The 7,678-nt window shown below is 48.2% G+C and overlaps 1 long non-coding RNA gene across 1 annotated transcript; it reads right to left on the bottom strand.

Moving 5' to 3' along the window:
• Positions 1-590: 590 nt before the first annotated feature.
• LOC141021491 (uncharacterized) lies at positions 591-1,090 on the bottom strand. Its single transcript, XR_012182801.1, has 3 exons — positions 989-1,090; positions 843-907; positions 591-775 (listed from the first exon to the last, which is right to left on the bottom strand). It is a non-coding gene; the product is annotated as an uncharacterized lncRNA (long non-coding RNA).
• Positions 1,091-7,678: the final 6,588 nt, after the last annotated feature.

Raw genomic sequence — 7,678 nt, 5'->3', positions numbered from 1 at the left:
TATTAAGTCCCAAGCACTTTGCAAGCAAAGACACTTGGCACTTGGGGACTAATGTATGCTGAAAGGCTCTATCTACAGTGCCGGTTCATGAAAGTAAGTCCCAAGCACTTTGCAGGCAAAGGTACTCGGCACTTGGGGGCTAATGTGTAAAGTTGCTCAACTACTTGATTAACATAAGGTAAAGACCGGTTCAATTATGCTGTTTAATCCGGCCCGTGAGTGTTACCAGGTAAGCCGGTTTTCTTGCAGTAATTATTAAGCCGGTATTAAGTCTACAACATATTCCATCATAAGTAATAGACTTGGGGGGCTCGCATGGTAAGGATGACTATGGAGTAAGCAAGGGAGTCGTACCTTAGATTTTTGCTGTATTTGCTTCACCATGTCAATCTCCAGGTCCCGGCTGTTGTGCACTTGACCAATATAGCCAGCGACAATATCTCCAATGCTCAGACTGGCATAGTTAGTAATGTCCAGCCTGGCTCTACGGTGTTCCAGAAGTTCCTCCTTGGCAGAGCACCTAGCCAGCACGGTGGGTCTTCCCGGTTCAACAAGTCCGGTCAGGGTAATCACCACGTCCGGGTCATCTGGATGAGCCGGGCTGGGGATCTCCGGGTTATCAGAACCCTCCATAACTTGCTCATCAGATGGGGAAGTGGTGGTTTCCGGAGCTGGTGCAGACGGCGGCTCAGGGGTAGAGGCATCAGGTTCAGTCAAGACCGGCTCTTCGGCCGGCTTACTTTTCTTCGCCCTCTTGCTGGGCTTTACTTGTATACTGAAAGTCAAAGGGTTAGTGCAAAAACATGAGTAAGATAAGCACAAAAGAAGCTGGCTATCATTACCCGGGTGCGGTTTTGAAGGCCGGCAAGTTAGATTGCATGGAGTCGCCGGAGGAAGGTGAAGTTCCCTGATAGTTTGAATCAGAAGAATTGAGTGGTTGACGAGTGACGCCCGCCAAAGGATGAAAAGGATATAAGTCGGAGATAACCTCGGTCCGGCGCTTCCTTGATGCTTCGGGTAAGCCGGAGGAGAGGTCTGCGTCCTTGCTAGTCCGGGTCTGCCTCCGACTCTCATGAATCTGTCGCTTCAAAAGAAATTGAGGATCTTGGTAAGCTAAAGGATGTGAAAATATTACTTTCCGGGTTACTCTTCGGACTTTCAGTCTTGGCAAGGGCTCCGAGTCGGAGGAAAGTATAGTTACCTCTTCAATCACCGGGTTACTCGCTCCGGTATCCTCCTGCTGATAATCAGTGTCAATAAGACGGTTAAAAAAAGGAGCCTAAAGAATCAAGGGCTACCTCTGACTCGGAGGTGTCTTCCAGGTGAAGCAGGTCCGAGGCGCTAGGCTTACTCCCCTTCTTGCGGGGAGCGGCTCTCCTGGCGGCTTTTTTAACCTTCCTGGCTTTCTTAGCAGCTTCATGGTCATACCTGACCTTCCAGAATTTGTCGTTAGCCTGTAAAATACAACAAAGGTTTCTTGAAGTTAAGACGAAAATTGTTAAAATGAAAAGTAAGGTGTTCAGGTCAATAGCTTACCGCCGGGGCCGGGTTAGCCTTGCAGAAGGGGCTTAGGCCTGTCCTGCCGCAATCTGCTAAGCTCTCGTTCAGAAGAGACTTGGTCATGTCATCAACGACGTCCTCAGGTAAGTCGTCGGGGCTGTGCCAAAGAGGATCATCCTTCCGGCCCGTGTAATCACACATTAAGCCGGGGCGGCGGCTTAGAGGAATCACCCGCCAAGCAATCCAGACCCGGACCAGATCAACGCCGTTTAGGCCGTTTCCCAGAAGAGCTTTGATTTTGTTGATGGTGGGAATAAGCGGTTGACGCTCAGCTTGAGATAATTTGTCTGGCAGGGGGTGATTTGACTCCAGACGCAGGGCGTGAAAGCCGGGCAGAGGGTTCTCATCAGCCGGAGAAGTATCTTAGCAGTAGAACCATGTCTGGTTCCAGTCCTTCGGGTGGCTTGGCGGCTCAGCATAAGGAAAGAGACAATCTCTCCGTCGTTGGATTGAGATTCCACCAAGTTCCAAGCTAGGCCCGTTGGCACATTCATTCTGGCGGTTCAGGTAAAATAACTCCCTAAAGAGTAGCAGGCTGGGTTCTTCTCCAAGGTATACCTCACAGAACACTTGAAAGTCGTTGGGTCCAATGTCTTGAGGTCGCAGATCGAAAAAGTGCAGAACATCTCTGAAGAATTTTGAGCCAGGAGGAGCAAAGCCCCGACTCATGTGGTCAGCAAATATGACAACCTCTCTGTCCTTTGGTTGAGGTCTCTCTTCGGACGGGTCAGGAGCTCGGTAGGACATGACCTCCTTCTTAGGCAGGTAACCCGTTTTTACGAAGTCATCTAAGGTGCTATCAGTAACGTTGGATCTCATCCAGTTGCACGTAATGGGCGCTTTGGGAGCCTTGGGCGGCATTGTGGAAAATGGAAGCCTATGACAAAAGAGAATTACCGGTTCAAATTTAAGCCGGAGGAATATTTTTGTTCAGTATTCAAGATGGCGGTTTATGAAGGGGCCTAATGATATATGACTAACTGTGTCAGGTTATCTAAGCCGCCGTGGATATCTTAAGCAATTTAAGTTATTTAACTCTATTGTGAGTGAGCCGGAGATTTCACAAAGCAGGGTCTCTTTTAAGCTGGCGATATGAGCCGCCATGGCTAAAAGATGCAGTTTTTTGTCTAAGTGTTACACAAACAAGTTTCACAGATTGCAGGGATTACTTTGGATCAAACGATCGTCCAGAAAGGAAAAATTTCTAGACCTAAAAAACTGATACAGAGGAGTTCATAAGCTCTAAATGAGGTCTTTTTTGGGCAAAAGGGATCTACTAGCATAAAAATGGGTGAGAAACTACTACCGCAGGGAGTCTGTACCGTTTTCGGATCAAAAGGAGCCTCGGTGGAGGAACTGTGAAGAAATTGAGATGAAACTACGAAGAACAGGGAAGAAGCATGGAACCCTAATGCGAATCTACTGTACGGAGTAGCAAGGACTTACTGGTGCCGATGAGCAGCGGAGGTCCCCGCCATTTCTCTGGACCGGTTCAGGATGATGCAGCGGCCGAGGCTGAGGAAGACGAGGGGCGCGGCGGCGGCGGCGGAGCTCGAGCTCTGGGGCGTCAGAGGAGGAAGACGATGGATCGAGAAGAGTGACGAAAGGCTTATGGGCCGGGCCTATTTATAAGGGACGGCTGGTAAATGGGCGCGAGAAACGAGGAGGCTGAAGACATGATTATCTTGCCGCAGAAACGCCTCGATTCTCGGGATGGTCATTAAGATAAGATCCGTTGGGATATGACAGAATAAAAAATGAATTTAATGGAAGATGACGTCATGGCGGGTTACCAAGAATCCAGAAGATGACGTCACAGCGGGTTATAGCCTTCGCACAAGCAGAAGCCGGAAGATTTTCTCTTAAAGGTATTGAAGATTGACATGAACCGGTTCAAATCAATCTGGGGCCTAATGTTGAGGATATAACCATTAGAGTCACCCGCCCAGGAGGGGCCGGGTTACGTCATAATGATCATCATGTGAAGCCCAGTACCAAGCTTGAGGATGGCGGTTCAGTAATGGGCTTAAGACCCGGAGGCGGCTTAAGGCCCGTAGTGATAAACCGCCGTTATGGCAAGACTTATAGTGTAAGGCAAGAATAGTTAAGAGTCCGAGCCGGACACTGTTATAAGCCGGCTGGGACTCTGAGAGCCGCTGGGCGTCAACCTCTCAATATAAAGGGACGACCCGGCGGCGGTTCAGGACAGGCAACATCAGATCGATAGCCGGGCATAGCGGTTAAGCTCCCTGGTCATCGAAACCCTAAGTAATTCCACCTCAACTGGAGTAGACTTTTACCTTCACCGTGAGGGGCCGAACCAGTATAAACCTCGTGTCCTTTGTCCTGTTTAACCCCTTTAAACTTCCTAGCTGCGATGGCTCCACGACTAAGTCCTTGCACGAGGACATCTGCCGTGACAATTCCACGACAGGTCCCATAAATCACCCAACCGCGTAAGGAACGCAAACTCAAGGAACATAACACCGGTATGACGGAAACTAGGGCGGCAAGAGTGGAACAAAACACCAGGCATAAGGCCGAGCCTTCCACCCTTTACCAAATATATAGATGCATTAATTAAATAAGAGATATTGTGATATTCCAAAATATCCATGTTCCAACATGGAACCAACTTCAACTTCACCTGCAACTAGCAACGCTATAAGAAGGGCTGAGCAAAAGCGGTAACTTAGCCAAACAACGGTTTGCTAGGAAAGGATGGTTAGAGGCTTGACATGGCAAATATGGGAGGCATGATATAGCAAGTGGTAGATAGCGTAGCATGGCAATAGAACGAACAACTAGCAAAGCAAAGATAGAAGTGATTTCGAGGGTATGGTCATCTTGCGTGCAAGGTTCTCAGAGTTGTCGAAAGCTTGATCCTCGTAAGCGTACTCAATAGGTTCCTCGTTCACGAACTCGTCTCCCGGATCTACCCAAAACAAGAACACAAGCAACGGAACCACAATCAATCACGGGAAATGCACAAGCAACATGATGCAAAACATGCATGATATGCGGGATATGATATGCGATGCGTATGCGTGCTCCGGAAGAAAAATAATGAACAAGGCAGTAACTTGGAAAACCAAGCATGCCACTGGAAAGATGAGATGATTTCGGTTGAAATCGATATAAAGATCACCGGAAACGGATGCACGGTTTGCAAATGGCAAGCAAAACAAGAATGACACGATTCTGCAATTAACAGCATGATAGCACTTAAAATACATCAAGTAACTATGCTACAGCACTCCAACATAGCAACAAAGCATACGGCAGTAATCTACAGGAGATTCTTAACAAAAGATGAACACTGAGCTACGGCTAGATCACACCACAGCAGGTTCAAACAAGCATGGCAAAAGTGCAAAAGATATCAGGTTCACAGACCGTGAAATTACGGGACATGGCAGAAACAGCATCAGGTAGCAATGTTCAGAGCAAGAAATCAACATGCTACATGAACTTAACATGGCAAAACAAGGCATGGCATGAATCTACTAAATGCATAGAACAAAAGTTCCTTACTGACCATAAGCCAAAAAGGACCAGAAGATATGATGGCAACCATGTAAACATAGCAAGTTTCGGTAACAGGTTTCACACTTGGCAGAAAACAGAGCATGGCAGAAACAGTAGTATGAAGGCATCTTGGTGAGCTTGATACACTCACCACAAAGCAATTCATGACAAAACAAGTATACCTACCGCAAGATGGCATGTTTATGACGCTATACATGGCAAGAGCAAATACATAGCATGAATGGATCAACTTCAACAACCTTAGCAAAATTGAATAACGCATAAACAATCTGCCAGGAACATTTTATAGCAAAAGTAGAGCAATATTAAGACATGCTATGGCACTCCATAATGGCAAACAGGGGCATGGATGGATAGAGTACAACTATATCTACAAAACATCCTTAATGAACATCGCCAAAAGGAGCATGGATCTCTCTGTAGCCACATGGATATATAGCAACAAAATAACAGCAGACACAGACTTAGCAAAATTACTAAGTCCCTGAAATCAGAAACATCACGAAGCCTACTTTGCATGCTTGTGCTAGTCACCACAGAGATCACAAAAATAGATGGCATAAATATCTGTAAAGATGGCATGGCATACATCAAAACACATGTAGACCTCATGCCCATAATATGCACACATCAAATGCAACAAAAATAACAAATCCTCATGTTCTGATAAGTAACAGCAGTTAACAGCAATTAGCACTCTTGCACCAGAGATTTGGGCATCAAGATGGACTCAAATGAACATGTCACAATGGAACAAAATTAAGAGCATCTAGAGACGAACATTTCGATATATTACACGAACGAAACGGAGCTATATGCAGAGAGTTATGATGCAATGAACAGAGGCATATAATGTAAAATCTAGGACTTGGAGAAAAATCGGGGGAAGGAGAAGTCAACCGAGGCTGTGGATCTGGATCGGGCCTCGAGCTTGAGCTCGGGCTCGCCGGAGCAGAGGGCGGCCGGAGGGGACGGCGGCCGGCGGAGGAGAGGAGGAGGACGGCGAAGAGGAGCGGGGTGGAGGCGCCGGCGGCGGGGAACGGCGGGGCGCCGCGGGGACGCGGGCGCGGCCGGGCGGCGGAGCAGACGTCGGGGCGGCGAGGCGTCGGCCGGCGAGCTGCGGCGGCGGCCGGGAACGGCGGCGGGGAGCTGCGGGCGAGGGCGACGGGCGGCGGGAGGAGCCTCGGGTGGCGGCGGGCGACGGGCGGGCCGCGGGGGCCGACCCCGGGCCTCGCGGGCTTCGGCGGCGCGGCGTACGACCTGCTGAGGTGGCGGCCCCTGGTTGGCCGGGCGCGGCGGCGGGGATGCGTCCGGCCGGCGGCGGACGTGTCCGGCGGCGCGGGGGCGATTTGTTAGGGTTAGGGTGGTTTTGCCCGAGATTTGGGGGGGGAGGTATTTTTATAGGTAGAGGGAGCTAGGAGACTCCAAATGGAGTGCGGTTTTCGCCCACACAATCGTGATCGAACGACCTAGAGCATGGAAGAGACTTAGAGGGGTTTTGGGCTGTTTAGAGGGGGGTTTTGCTGCAACACACAAAAGACCTTTGCGGTTACCCGGTTAACCGTTGGAGCATCAAACGACCTCCGAATGGAACAAAACTTGACAGGTGGTCTACCGGTGGTATACCAAGGCCACTTGACAAACCTCGGTCCATTCCGAGAACGTTCAACACCCGCTCACGAAAAGAAACAAGAGGGGTGCGCCGGAGGAGGTGGGAGTGCCGGATTGCAAAACGGACAACGGGGAAAATGCTCGGATGCATGAGACGAACACGTATGCAAATGAGATGCACATGATGACATGAAATGAGATGCATGACAAGAACAAAATGCAAAACGAAAAACAAAACCCAACCACGGAGGGAATATCATAACACATAGCCGAAAATGGCAAGAGTTGGAGTTACAAATATGGAATGTTACATCCGGGGTGTTACACCCTTCGCAGAGGGAAGTAGGGATTTGTAGAGGTGCCAGAGCTCAAAGCGAAAAAGATAGAGATAAAAAAATTTGGGGGGCATCCTTTTCCTGTCAACGAAAACGACCGAGTAGTTCCCAATACTTTCCATGCTATATATATCATAGGCTGTTCCCAAATAGAAAATAAAGTTTATTCCTTTTTCCACCATACTTTCACTTTCCATGGCTAGCCGTATCCACGCGTGCCTTCCATACCAACACTTTCCAATGAATTTATTATTTGACAACATAAAGTAAATTCATTTTTCATTTTAGGACTGGGCATCCCTAATACCTTTATCGTACTCTCGTGCAATGACAAGTGAATAAACACTCATCGTGAGAATAACACATCTAGCATGGAAATATATTAGCCACCCCTACCGTTTCATGAGCAGTACGAGCACACAAAAGTGAAGTTTATTTTGAAAATTTGAGATGGCACATACAAATTTGCTTAGAACGGCAAAAGAATACCACATTGGTAGGTATGGTGGACACATAAGGCAAAACTGGTTTAAAGGATTTTGCATGCACAAGTAGTGATCATACTTAGTGCAAAATGAAGGCTAGCAAAAGATTGAGAAGCGACCAACCAAGAAACGAAAAAT

The sequence above is a fragment of the Aegilops tauschii genome, chromosome 4 (genome assembly GCF_002575655.3).
Source record: "Aegilops tauschii subsp. strangulata cultivar AL8/78 chromosome 4, Aet v6.0, whole genome shotgun sequence".
Taxonomy (NCBI): Eukaryota; Viridiplantae; Streptophyta; class Magnoliopsida; order Poales; family Poaceae; genus Aegilops; species Aegilops tauschii.
The sequence above is the reverse complement of the archived record's forward strand: the minus strand, read 5'-3'. Positions and strand labels throughout refer to the sequence as shown.